Source organism: Grampus griseus, assembly GCF_964374135.1.
Source record: "Grampus griseus genome assembly, chromosome: 13".
Taxonomy (NCBI): Eukaryota; Metazoa; Chordata; class Mammalia; order Artiodactyla; family Delphinidae; genus Grampus; species Grampus griseus.
Window position 1 is genome coordinate 8,530,381 of NC_139007.1, and position 14,091 is coordinate 8,544,471.

The window sequence follows — 14,091 nt, forward strand, 5'->3', positions numbered from 1 at the left end:
GTTAAGGATCAGTAATTTTTAATTACTTAGTATCAAAACCTATAATATTATTTCCAAAGTAAGTGTGTCATTTTGAGTTACAGAGCAATAAAATTATGGGTAATTTAAATACACAAAGACAATCTTGCCAATGTCATATCTTTGGGGTTAATGTACTACTTAATTTTATACATAAGAGAAAAACTAGAAAATTTTTCAATAAGATAATTGTGGTTTTAGAGAAAATGTCTCATTGTACCTCGAAATTTCTCTACAGGTAAAATAAGATATACAGTTAATTTGCCTGAAAAATAAATGCATAGAATGTATGTATGAGCAGTAAAAATGTTGAGTTTGTAGTATTTCCTCTCTTCTTTAGGGTGACAGATATTCTTTACCTACTCCAATGATTACGTTTTTATTCCCCACACATCTTACTTAGGAATTGCAAAGAAGTATGTTGGGATTTCTACGCCTTTTAATTTTTATTTAGTTATTTATTTTTAACATCTTTATTGGAGTATAACTGCTTTACAATGATGTGTTAGTTTCTGCTTTATAACAAAGTGAATCAGCTATACATATACATATATCCCCATATCTCCTCCCTCTTGCATCTCCCTCCTATCCCAGCCCTCTAGGTGGTCACAAAGCACTGAGCTGATCTCCCTGTTCTATGCGGCTGCTTCCCACTAGCTATCTATTTTACATTTGGTAGTATATATAAGTCCATGCCACTCTCTCACTTCGTCCCAGCTTACCCTTCCCCCTCCCCGTGTCCTCAAGTCCATTCTCTACATCTGTCTATGCCTTTTTAGTTATTTCTCTTAAAGTTTACATAAGTATATTGATTGCTGCCTGTGTAAAAAACCAACCAACCAACATACAAAAGCTTTAGAAAGAATTGCTAGTTTAGGTCAAAATCTGCCCCTTTAATGAGTTGATATTGGATGCTTAATCATGAAAGAATTTATTACATAACTTCTGGTATCCTCTCTCTGTGAAATTAATAGATAAGAATAGAGAAAAATGTGTACTCTAAAACCATGTTATCTCACTTGGAAGATGAACTTTCACCCAGGGAAGCTAATCACTTGCCAATCCCTGGACCCAAACTTCAGCTCTGTAGACCTTGGCTGGGACCCAAAGAATTTGTCTCTTTAAAAACTTTCCCTACTGAGGTTAAGTGCAGTGTTGTTATTCTGTGTTATCATCTGGAATAATTTACCAAGCATTGATTCTATCCCTCGTAGAATGCTTATTTCTCATGTTGCAACTACTAAGTGTCACTTCATCACCTCCCAAACTGGATACTATTCCTTGGGAAATGCTACATATTATGTGTCTGTTGTCAGAGAACAATGCATTTTGAAGATTCTGAAATTTTATGCAATAAGAAAACCTGCTCAACCTGTTTAACTTAATGTTTCCCGAATTTATTTGACCAGGAAACCATTTCCTTTCTGTGTGGTAACACTTAATTCCTAGGGAATGTTTCCCTGAACTAAGAAATTCTTTCTGAAATGCTACTTTTGTATAACATGTCAGCTTTAGTGAGATGTCATCGTCATCATAATTATGATTTTATATGTATTATACAGATTACATTTATATATTACATATATATTAGATGCCAGTTATGGTCTTTAAGGCATATTAGTTTTCAAATTTAAGAAAAATTGAAATTTTAATTTTTCCTGTAAGAGATGAAGTGTTAACCTTTTTCTTTCTCTGATTCTCTTTTTGCTTTTCTCAAAAAGATTGCAACATAAAACATTAGTAATATAGAAATTGAAACATAAGCAAAAAAAAAAAAATGAGGTTATAAACATGCTTACCATGTCAACAGAGTTGTTATGATAAGCTTTAAGTTCCTTGTAACCCTGACCAAAAGCAATTATGATAGGTATTTGTAAAAAACAAGAAATGACATTTTTCTTGGTGCTAAATTTTGGAAAAACACCAAGAATGTGGGATGAATGTAAACTCTTACAGAAAGGACTTAAAACGATGTAACAGACACTGACCTCACCAATATTTCACAGTAAAGGCAGACACCAACTTCATACAGCTATGTCTTGTATCGACCTGTCATAGAAGCTGAGGGTATAACGTTAAAATGTAGCTCAGAGAAAGCCCTTTTATGAGGGACTATGAGAGGTCTTGTGGTTTAGCTCCACGTTAAGGACAGGACTGCATCCAGTGCAGCAGCTGAATGGCTCATTCCTCAGCAGTTTCCAAATGCCTATCTGGATATATTAGAATCGCTCAGGGAAGCTACTCTCTTGCCAATCCCTGGACCCAAACTTCAGCTCTGAAGGCCTCTGCTGGGACACGAAGTATTTGTCTCTGTAAAAACCTCTTTAGTGATGTATGACCAGGTTTTGGAAGCCACACATTCATAATTTCCCCTGAATCTCACTTCTGTCAGTTGGCCTTTTTATAGGACCTGGTTATTAGAGGGGGTTATAAAATTTGAGTTTGCATTCTTTCCTGTGGATGTAGAGTGAAAATATTGCACAACAAAGGGAGCCAACTTTTGAGAGAGTTGTTCACAAAAGCAAGTGCAGCTAGAGTGGGTGGGTCCCTGGAGCTCATGCCTCAGGCAACGTAATTGAGGGGCTGATGAGAAAGAAGCCAGGAGATTGAATTCATGGAGAGACGGTGTTTTTAAAAGGCAGTGAACTTGATCCACACGACTTTTCAAGGGCTGAGTTAGGACTCATGTGTGGGAGCTAACAGGGGCAGATTGCAGTAAACATTAAAAAAAAGAGTATTCCAATAGTCAGAAATCTTTAACAATAAAGTTAGCTATCTCAAGGCTAGTGAGTTCTCTGTGGCTTTAGGTTTGCCTACAGTGGAAGTGTGAGAGCTATAGAGGAAATTAGTGATTTGGGTGAAGAATTTCAGTCTTAGAGTTTGAGAATGTCTAATGTTTGTTTTGACCCATGGATTTGTAAATAAGAGGTGTATTCCAAGGGAACTCCAGTAGTGAGTAGCTGGGACTCTGGGAGTGGTGACTGAAAAGCTAGGTGAACGTTGCTTATATGTAATAATGGAATTGAAATTATTTTGTGACCTTGGAGAACACTAAGTGTCATGACAGTATATGTATACATTAAAAGTATAATAGACTACAGTTTTATTCTTCAAAATAAATATACTTTATATTATATTTAACATTTTGCAGGGGGAGAAGCAGCCTTCATTGCATTATGAATCTGGATTCCTGCACTTAATCTTGTTTTTACTGCATGTGAAGATGATATTTTATTTACTAAAAAGTTCTAATGAGAGGAGGAATTTAAGCAATTTCAAAGAATTTAAATGGTGTATTAATAGAGTTCAGCTGTAGAATGAATACTGTTGCAACTTACACATGACAGGGTTTTGTAAATGCTACACCAAGTGGTCATTTAACCTGCCCACCACATGGAGTTGTTGTGAGGATCACATGTATTCATTCGTATAAAGAGCTTAAAAGAGTACATGCAATAAATGCTCAATAAATGTAAGTAGTTATTATTATTACTACCATTATTGATGAACAGGCTGACTAGCTTTGGGGTGGTGATGTAGCATTGGGCACAGTGCATGGCACAGAGCTGGTGTCCTGTAAGTGTTTGTTCATTGACTGCAAAGATGTCATGATCATCAGAGCGTCCCAGCCAGGCCTACGGAACATGCTTCCATGTCGTGTCCTATTTCCAAAGCACGCATTTCCTGAATGTCTTCCCAGTGCTTAGGCTGCGGCTATTAAACAAAATTTCTCATCCCTACATAAGGACCAATTTTTCTAGAAGATATTGGTGAAGGATAAATGAGAGTCCTTAGCCTGGAAGGCTTCCTAGTGTTCAGTGCATTTGAGTTGAATTTAGAAAGAACTAAAAATGAATGGAGAGGGAAAAGGAGGCATATCACTTTAAGTAAGAAATGTGGCATATGGAATGGAGACGGAAGTGGCAAAATGATGTTCCAGAATATTGAGATAGATGTACTTGAGAAACAGGCTCTGTGAGGAATTAAGAGGAAGAGATTAGTGAACGAAGGCGTGTGAACGAGGGACCCCGGAAGTAGACGGCGGTGTGTGTATTTGATGTGGGCGGGGATGGGAAGCCCCCTGTAGAATCTGTTAGCAGGAACAAATGGCACTTGAGGAAGACTGAATCAAGCAATCACGCCAAGTTAAAGGGGAATAGTAACACTCTCCCGGTCAGGTAAGTGAAAAGGGTCTTCATTAATTCTTTCATTGAAGAGAGAAAATGACTTCGGAAGTAGTAGACATAAATGAGAACGGGCAATTTCTAGACCTGCTTCAAAGGCATAGTCAGAGGACTCGATGCTTCATTGGCCGTTAGGGAAAGTAAGCAGTCATAGGGTGCCGAGATTGCAGACATCAGTAATGGGAATATTTAACTGATGACCAGGTAGACCTTGTGAGGTGTTTCAGTGTAATAGGAGGGGGAATATGAATTTGGTATGTTAGCCTGTTCTGGCTCAGTTGTTAGAAAGGTTTTTAGGTACATACAGATTTCAGACCTGATAGATAGTGGGAAGTGAGGGCTGGAAATGACAATTCAGGAAGCATCAGCCCATTTGAAGCCACAGTAATGACAGTCCTATCAAGTCAAAAGGGCTTGGAGAATGTTCGCCCTTATCAGTGAGGAATGAAAAGTCCTAGTCACTTGATTATCTTTCCAAATCTCATACCTTTCATATTTTTTCTAAATATCTGTTCATATTTTCTTCAGTTTGGTTGAAAGGGAGGAAAAAGTAATTTCCAATATGTTTTAATTTTCTCACTCTAAATGCCAAAAATGTTTAGAGCAAAAAGCAATCCCATTCAGGTATTAATTAAAGTTCCTGTTGACATGCTCAAGTGATTTGGTTTCATCCTTTTGTCATATTTTAAGTAAAAGAAGCATCATGGCCTCTTGACAAAATAAAGACACATTCATTTACCATAGAAAAGGAATATTGCATATTTCTTATACAGAATGTTCATGTTTATAATAGTTCATGGACAATACATTTTCATGTCTGGTTGAGTCCAGTTTCTCTCTAACTTTCCAGGCAGGTGAATTAGTTGAGAGAGTAGTTATAATTAATTGAAAGCAATGCCTGAAATATTACATTAATGCCTTTCCAAGTTTCATTTTTCCATTTTATTTTATCTGTTTAAAATCAACTTAAACCCCACGAAGGAACTATTATGGACCTTTTAGTAGGTATTTATTTAGCTATCCGGCTCCCCATGAGCAAGGAGAGTGAATGCCTGTGGAGAAATGGCATACAAAGAACTACCGAAAAATCATTATTTAAAGAGCTATGGTTTTGTGTTACAAATAAAAAGCAGAAAAATCGTTAGTTGTAAAGAAGCTCTGGCAATAATCCTTACAAATACCATTCATTTCCCTTTACTACCAAATTGCACCCTTTACCCTGGACATTTAACTGTAGATAACCATGATCAGACAACTCTCTTTTCTTCTAGGACCCTGAAATGTAGCAAGAGGATGTGAGGTGCTAAGAACTTGAACTATTCAATTACAGTCCTGTGCCTTGTGCTAAAACGTGAATGACAATGAAATAATATTTTTGCTCAAAACAAAGCACTTCACAGATAGCATGTGGTTTTTGAAATGATGAGTTGTGCTTCTAAGAAGAAATGGTGATATTGTACAAGCCAATGTGTAACTTGGGTGACAGCAAGTACCATACGTGACCTGTGACCAGATGACATAGCCAAAGGCATGCGGGACGCCTAGCTCAGCTCCTGACCCACTGTAGGCACTCAGAAATGTTAGCTGATATTACTTTCTGTCCTTTTCCTGTCCTGTTATTGCAGTTTTCATATCTGACTAGGTTTCCATTTCTTGAAATTCATCTTGTTTTGCTGAATTGCCTTTTGGATTTAATGAAGACACTTTTCACTTACCTGACTCTCTGAGTGGTACTATTCTCATTTAACTTGGTGTTGTTATTGCTGATCCAACAGTCTCTCTCACCTCAGGCATTCAAGCCAGAGGCTGTTTGTTTAGGTGGAGGGACCACCCTCCGCCAGGCTTGGGATGGAGACAGCAGTTAGAGCAGTGGTCCCCAGCTGGGCTGTAAGGCACAGGGGTTGGCTGTGAGGGGTATTAGGACCTATTTATGAATGGAACTGAAGTACTAAAAGCTGTCAACAATTTCCCCTTTAAGATAACCTTATGTTGGTTCCAAGACGTTTTCCTGATACTATCATCGTCACTCACTTTTAGACCAATATGCCTTCTTTAGTGGAAAACAAAAACGGGTGGGGCTTTTTTTGTGTGCAAACTAGAGCCTGTGACATGGTGTTCCACAGAGAAGTACCATCATGGGGGCAAGAGGCGCAAAACAGGCTGAATTTCTGGATTCAGATGATGCTTCCTCTCTTGCTAGAGAAAATCAGATATCATTGAGTTTTCTGATGTTCTCTCTTACTGCTGTGAACTGTCACTCCCAGTTGAGGTGGTGGTGGTGATTTTGCTTTTGCTTTTTTAACTCACTCTGAAACTAAAGGACCAAGTCTTCTAAGCAGGCTTCAGATGTGTTTACCTACATAGCTTGAGTAGACCTGGGTCAGTGGGAAAGAAGCAGATGGAGTTAGAAACACGGCAGAGTCTGCTCCTCCCAGCTCTGTCCAGGCTGCTTCCTGCAGGACGGCTGGACTGTCAGGAAGAAGGGAAGAGAGGCCCCTGGGGGCTCCACTCAGCAAGTGAAGGAGGAAATGGCCAACTCGTTCCTGCTTGTAAGATGTGGTAGCCCTTCTCACTAGTGAAAACATAAATGCTGTTGCCTTGCTGCTGGGAGATGGGTGCTTCTTCAAGCCTTCTTCCCACCCCTGGCATAGGTAGGAGTGAGGAGGGAGTTCTGAGCAGAAGTTTCTGCCTCTAGGAGAAGAGTTAAAAATAGGAGGAGAGGTGGAGAGACGATTTTCACTCTCCAAAAGCTTCTCAGAATGAATCTCATGGCGCGTTAACCTGCAAGAATCTTTTCTGGGGGGAAATGGACGCGACAGTTATGGTCCAATGAAAGGTGGCAATTTGGGAACAAATCCCCTACCTGTTTCCTGTTTGATTGCCATCCCTCTCAGTCTCCCAGCAACTTCGTTTCCTCTCTAAACACCTACCCACTCCCCGCCCCCGTGCCCCTCCCGTGTCCTCTGCCCCTCCCCCCATCCCTTTAGCTTCTGTCTTTCCCAAAGCAAATTCCCTCACCTAGAATTGTGCCCATAGACATAGAAAACCGTCTTCCCTTCCTCATGCCTCTTTTCTCAAAACCCGCCTTTTGTCGACATTTGAGCAATTATCCTCACTCTCTATTTCCACATCACCCTCTTTCCCCTCAACCATCCGCCTTTCCACTGGAGCTGCTCTCTCTTTACCCTTGGAGGGTTCAGGACCTGCTGCCTTGACGCTATGGCTGCTTCCTGCCTCTGGAAGTCCCGTGCTTCTCACTAGATAGAGGGTCCCCCCCCGCCCCCCCCCCCCCCCCCCCCCCGCTCTGTGGAATGCACAGAAGTCGTTCTCTCTTGCAGGTTTAGTGGAAGGTATTTTCTGGTGATCTTGATTTTTCGAAAGTTGTGTTGTATTTTGCAAGCAGCAGGTGACTGTTGGAGAATACACACAGATTAGTAAGTAGGAAATTGTCAACAGGATGGCATGCGGGGGATGGTAGCAGATATAAATCCAAAGGTCTGGAGAAAGAAACTGATTGTGTTAACAGAGAATAATAGCTTGGGTAAAAAGAGGTTAATTGGCCATACTGCTTCCATATTGGAGGCAATATTAGGACCTTGTAGAACTACGCCTATAAGCATTCCAGAGACATAAGAGGTGATAAACAGGCAGGTGTGAATAACCCAGAAGACCAAGGACTTGACCTCTTGCCTATGATTTTCCTTCTTATCAAAACTTAAAAAATTTTTATTGGAGTAGAGTTGCTTTACAATGTTGGGTTAGTTGCTGCTGTATAACAAAGTGAATCAGCTCTTCATATACATATATCCCCTCTTTTTTAGATTTCCTTCCCATTTAGGTCACCATCTTATCAGTCTTTGAAAAATTTGTTTTTCCAAACTTTAAAATCACCCATTACTCTCTGTAGTGAATCTGTATCTTGTAATCACCTTTATTTCAGAATCCTATACTTTTGTGTCTGGTTTGGTGACTAATTTCCTGGCCTGGTTAAGGGAGGTTTAATAGCCCTCACCACTCACTGTGAAAAATGGTTTCCTTTTTCTTGTAATTAGGAACCTACCTTGCCTGTCCTCCGTGTCTTTTTTAAAATAAAAGTCACTCTTACGTAGCTTCTGAGGGTTCCCTGAATATACATCAGAGGTGGACCAGGCCCTGATGATCTGTGATTAGTACATCTGGCTTTTCAAAATACCAACATCCACTTTCCCCTTCTGGTAGAGAATTTTCACTGTCTCGTCTTCATCTTAGTGGTAACAGTCATCATACTGATTGGTTCACTGTTAAGTTGACATGAATATGCAATTTTTAAAATTCATTTTGTAAAATAACATTTTTCAGCTCTTCCTCTTTTAGTATTTGTAAGTGGAGATGAGAAGATCACTTTTGATGACCTCCTTTGAAAAACATTTTTGAAAAGATTTTTATCAATTGAATTATATGTGTCTCGCAAATGATCTTTTAAATCTCTTTCGCTTTCTTGATTCCTTTTCTTATATAAACTGCTTTTCTCTATACCAGATGACATGCCATGCACTTCACATTCCCACTGGTCTCAAGGCCACTCTGCATTTCAATTTAGCCAAACTGACACCCTGCTATCACCATTGTTCTCCTGATATATTTGGAGAATATGGTCTTGCAATAAATACTAGAATACTGTTTCAAGAACACTCAGTTATGTGAGGTTATTTGAATAGCTTCAATAATGTACCTATGTCATGAAATCAGTGATATTGAAACATATCAGAGGATGCTGGACTCTGTAACTTCATGATTGATTTTTATTAGTTTCCATTTATCTTTTAAGTATTAATGTCAGAACGCTCCTTGGAATGATGGAAAGGACGTTAGCTTTGGTCCCAAACAAACCTGGATACAAATCTTGGCTTCTTAAAATATCAACATTTTCCAATTATCACTGGAAAAATAAATTTAATCTCTTAGATCTTAGCAGTTTTTCTTCATCTGTCAAATGGGACAATCGCATCTCCTTTGCAGGGCAGTGTGAAGATTAAATAAGATATTATCTAAATATCTGTGGACATTTTAGTACATAATAGATGACAGTAAACAGTTTTTCTTATTTTCCTACCCTGTTTAGAAAAATCAAAAGAAAAGGGGATTAATTTTCTCTCTTTACTATTAAGGAATTACCTCATGTACAATTAATTATTTTAAAGTTTTATTTGATAAAATAGCAGTATACTAAATGTTAGATAGTGTCTCATTTGTTCAAAGCAATAATGTGACACTGAAGAGTGTTTTACACTAAATAAGTCTTTTTTTCTTGTTTGGAAAGAGAATGACCCTCAGTCAAACCATATAAAAACAAATTTAGTGGATTATTCAAATCATAAAATGTGTTGATCATGGATTAATCTATATTTTGCAGATATTTTATAGAAATATGCTGTAATCTTGCAAAAAAGCATTACCTAAATCTCTTGCAAATCACTGTGTTTTAGCATGTTAGAGTACTAACAGCTTTTTATCTTATTCATTCATTTAACACATATGTAGTGAGTGACTATTACATCCTGCCCTGTCCTGGGCTCTGGACCTTTGTCACTGAAGCAAACAGAGATCCTTCCTCCTGAGCAGCTTGTATTTCAGCCTGGGTGGAGGCCCCGGGGAGGGGCACATGTAGTAAGTAGTAGAGCAAGGTGAAGGGCACTGAAAGTCTGGTGGGGGCAGACTGTAGTCATAAGCAGGTAATCAGAGTAGGAACCACCAAACACTGATGTTTGAGCCAAGACTGCAGAGAGGTGAGGGGGTTAGTCTTACCCGTATCAGGGAGGAGCATTCCCAATGGAAACAATGGCTGGTGCAAAGGCCCTGAGCAAAAGCAAGCCTGGTACATCTGAGGAAGACCAACAAGAAAAGGCCACTGCAGCTGGGGTAGAGTGAATGGGGCGGGGAGTGCTGGGGAGGGGATAGTAGGAGAAGAACTCTGGGAGTTACAGGAGGCCAGATTATACTCTAAGGACTCTGGCATTTTTTGTAAGTAAACTGGGGCACTGCTGCAAGATTTTGAGCAGAGGAGTTACGATCTGATTTATCTTTCCAAAGGGTCTCTTTCAGGCAGCCAGGGAGAAGTCTATTGTGGGAATCCAAGGAAAAGACCATACTGGCCCCACCAGGATGGCCATGGGGGACAGAGGAGGAATGGACAGACTCTGCACATTTTTGGAAAGGAGAACCGTTGTGATGGATTGGACACAGGTGTGAGAGAAACGAGGCTTTGAGTCTAAAGCTTTTGGCCTGAACAGCTAGAGAAACCTATTTACAGTCAGCCAAGATGGTGATGGCCGTGGAGGGTCAGGTGTGTGGGGCAGGGTGGATTCCAGTTGGAAATGCTGATTCTGAGAGGCCTGCTGGAAGGCCAAGCAAAAGTGTTGTGGAGACGGTTGGATGTCAGGAGTTAGAGAGGGTCAGGCTGGAGACAGGAATTTTGCAGATATTTGGGTCCTTTTGGGTAATGTCTTATGGAAGAGGAGTCTGGAGCGCTGAATGAGAGTTTTAGAAGCAAATGGCTGCTTACAGAGCCCCTGAGGTCTCTTCTTGCCCGTTTTTCCTTGTTTCTGTGTTTTTGATCAGAGATCAGCAAATTAGAAGATTGTGTATTTGAAAAGTGTTTCATTCCCTCAAGCACACATACACTTCCCCCAGCACTGTTTATTGTCTCCATCAATGACAGGAGAAACCCGAGTAAACTCCCAAACCCAAAAGATGTGAACAGAAATGCAAAGGTGGCATCATCTATGTGACAGCTCACTGCCCAGTCACTAGACTCCTGACACTGTCATCAAGTTCAGTTGAGTTAAAATTTCATAAAATAGTGAGATTTTGTTTGTTTGTTTTTTAGTTTTTGCAGGGAGGGGGAGGCAGAAGGGGGCTGGTGACTGCAGGCACCAAAATGGAAACTCAAAAGAGAGAAAGTAATTATGTAAATTGTGTTTTTCGAAGGCATTGAGAATTTTTCATTCACATACTCTTAAGTCTCCGCAAGCACATTTCATTCCTGTCTGGGGGGATGAAAGCGTTGCCACGGCCTCGTCTGCAGGCTTGCGGCCGGGCAGGTTTCTCTGTGTGTACGTGCAGGGAAGAGTGGGCAGTTGGCAGCCGTTCAGCCTTGATTGCAGTCATTCATAAAACCCAGCCGCGTGGAGGGCGGAGTCAGGGGGAGCTTCCCTGAGATGCTTGCAGGATGCCTCATTTGCATAAATCCTCAGTGATGCTTGAGTGGTGAGGGATGCTCACAAGCGCTTCCGAGGCTGTGAAGAGTCCACATCTGATAACCCCCTGAATAACCGAAGACGTTGCAAGAATAAGAGGTCACCACCTTGGACTCCTGGTCTCTCCATCCATAACCGTTCTGGGAAGTTGGCATTGTGGCCTGTCTGTGGCCTCCTTGAGTCTGGCTGAAGGAATAAATCATACGTAAGAAAGACCCTTGATCACCACAACCTGCTGACATAACACTCTTGTGTTTCTTAAAGTATGAGGGGTCCGTGTTATTATAATAAGTCTAATGCCTGGGAGAGAATGGAAACTGCTGGAGCTGAACAGTTTCCACATATTACAACTGGCAGCACCATTATGGTTTATCCCTCAAACCGCAATAGGCCAGACACAACAATCCAATTACAACTTTAAAGAAATGCTCATCCACCCAGGCTGACAAAATTCTGAGGAGTGCATTGTATTATTTTATGTATCTTGTTCTGAGTGTAGGGTTTTTTTCCTTCTCTTTCTCTAGAAGCAATTTCAGCTAAAAGAAGTCAAATTAGAAGTTGTAGGAATACATATTGCCATAGTTTAGAGCTCCCTCAAATTGCTTGAATAACTAGCAATCTGAATCAATCAGACAGCTTTCTCCATGAAAACAGATTCAATAGCTAGCTACCTCACTCTGGAACTGAGGTTAGGATTATAGGTCAGTATGAAAAATATGTTTTTTTCTTGTTTTTTAAAAATAAAATATATTAATTAATTTAAGTAAGTATATTTTAAATTAAGTACATTTAAATTCTAAGTATATTGCTTTTGAGTATTGGTGTGTTTATTCTCATTATCCAATGAAACTTTAAAGTTCAGAAATACAAGTTTCTACTTAGAAGATTCTATAGCATGTGCAGACAGGTGAAGTATGCCAGCTATTATAGTTTTAAAACAAGACCACTGAGTACTTGAGATTAGATGAGAATTTCCTTACATAGACATGGTCTTTCACACACACACACACAAATGCGTTTTGCTTAGAAACCTACCCTTCGTGCTGGCTGACATTCCACATTTATTCAGAAAGAGTTACTTAAAAGCATATTGAAGGAAAACTCTAAGTGACAGATTTCTTTTTTACCCAAAGCTTTGTCTAAATACCTGAATCTTTAGGGGAAGAAAAAAAGTAATGAACTAAGACAGAGGTTGCATATGGTTTCTCATAGATACAATTCTTCAAATTTTTTTCCAAAGTTGGTGGTATTTCCGATATTTTCGCAAACCAGTGCATGTAGATTCAACATACCGCGTGGGCTGTTTTTAGTTGAGTGGGAATTGCTAAAGATTTCCCAGTGCTATGAAATGTAACTTCCTGAGCGCTGTACTGGTGTAAGTTATATTAACATTTCAGAGCTCAGAAACCCTGGGGTATTACTTCTCCCTGGCAACTGCCTGCTTGAATGTTCTCTGAACCCTGCTGCCTGAGTGACCTTCTCCTCCTTTGACTGGTGACCAGTCCATTAAGAGTTTAGCACTTGCACTAGACAAACACTGTGTTTCTTTCCTTTGAGCCCAGGAGGGAAGGCTTTGAAATGGCCCTGTTTTCTTTTCTCGTCACATTACACATTGATTTCTAAGTCTCACTTGATTTTGTTTGGAATGAGCTCTGTGTGTGTGTGTGTGTGTGCACGTTTCCATGCATTGTGTCCACCATGTTTCTCTGTATCATTTCTTTCAGAAGTGGAGAATTTTGCCGTGCAGCTTTTAGCTCTGAGAAAGCAGTTTATCTGCCACTGCCTCACCCCTGATCCACTTCTGGAATAACATGACTGGCCTTAAACATCAGCAGGGTAGTCAAACCTCCAAGGGCAGTCAAAGCTGCCATGAACGTTAACCAGGTTCATGGTTGAGAATGCTGTGTCCTAAGGGGCTTTTCCATGTAGCAAAGTCTGAGATGTAGGGCCCCAGCTTTATGATCAGGGCTTCCCTATTCAAAGCAAGGGTTGTTTCAAAGCTTTTGAAGTGAAGGAACATCTGAGCCATCCAAGGACAGCCTCAGAAGGGGATGTATTCTTGTTTATGCCAATGAATCTCTCCAGCACTCTGTAAGCCCTGTTGACATGAGGCTAAAGGCATCTCCTCTTGCTGCCCTTTGGAGCTGTGATCCATCCTCTGCATTTATTTATTCTTTGATGGAGAACATAAGACGCAAAGACCTTTTCCTGTTTATTTTCACATTATGCAGGTATCTTCTCTATTTATTTTACACACACACGCATACATACACACACTTTATTTATGCACATTTCCTTCTGACTCTTCCTCTTTTCTTAGCTTGAAGGGATTTTGAACTTGGGGGGTGTCTTGAAGGCTCTCAGATCTCTTTTTTCATAAAGAAAAAGACCTGTGTATGATAAAGGGTGTGAAACAAGAGTCCGTGTCTTTTAGTAAAATAGCCAAAGCCACAGAACGTCCTGCGCGTTTTAAACACAACAGCCGTTCCTATGTTTAAGCTTTCAGATGTCTTCATACAGTGAGGCCAGAGCTTTTAGTAGCCTTGCTCCTATGGGGAAGGCTGCTGACGATCATTTTATTGGTACTAAAAGGGAAATCCAATACCGAGGCCAGCACGGACTTCATCTGGGTGTAACTGAGCTCTTGGAAGGCT

General features: G+C 40.2%; 1 protein-coding gene across 3 annotated transcripts in view; it reads left to right on the forward strand.

Moving 5' to 3' along the window:
* LOC309831936 (regulating synaptic membrane exocytosis protein 1-like) overlaps positions 1 to 14,091 on the forward strand; it is a gene marked incomplete at both ends in the record, with an annotated part of 197,488 nt that overhangs the window by 60,423 nt on the left and 122,974 nt on the right. The window lies entirely within an intron of this gene.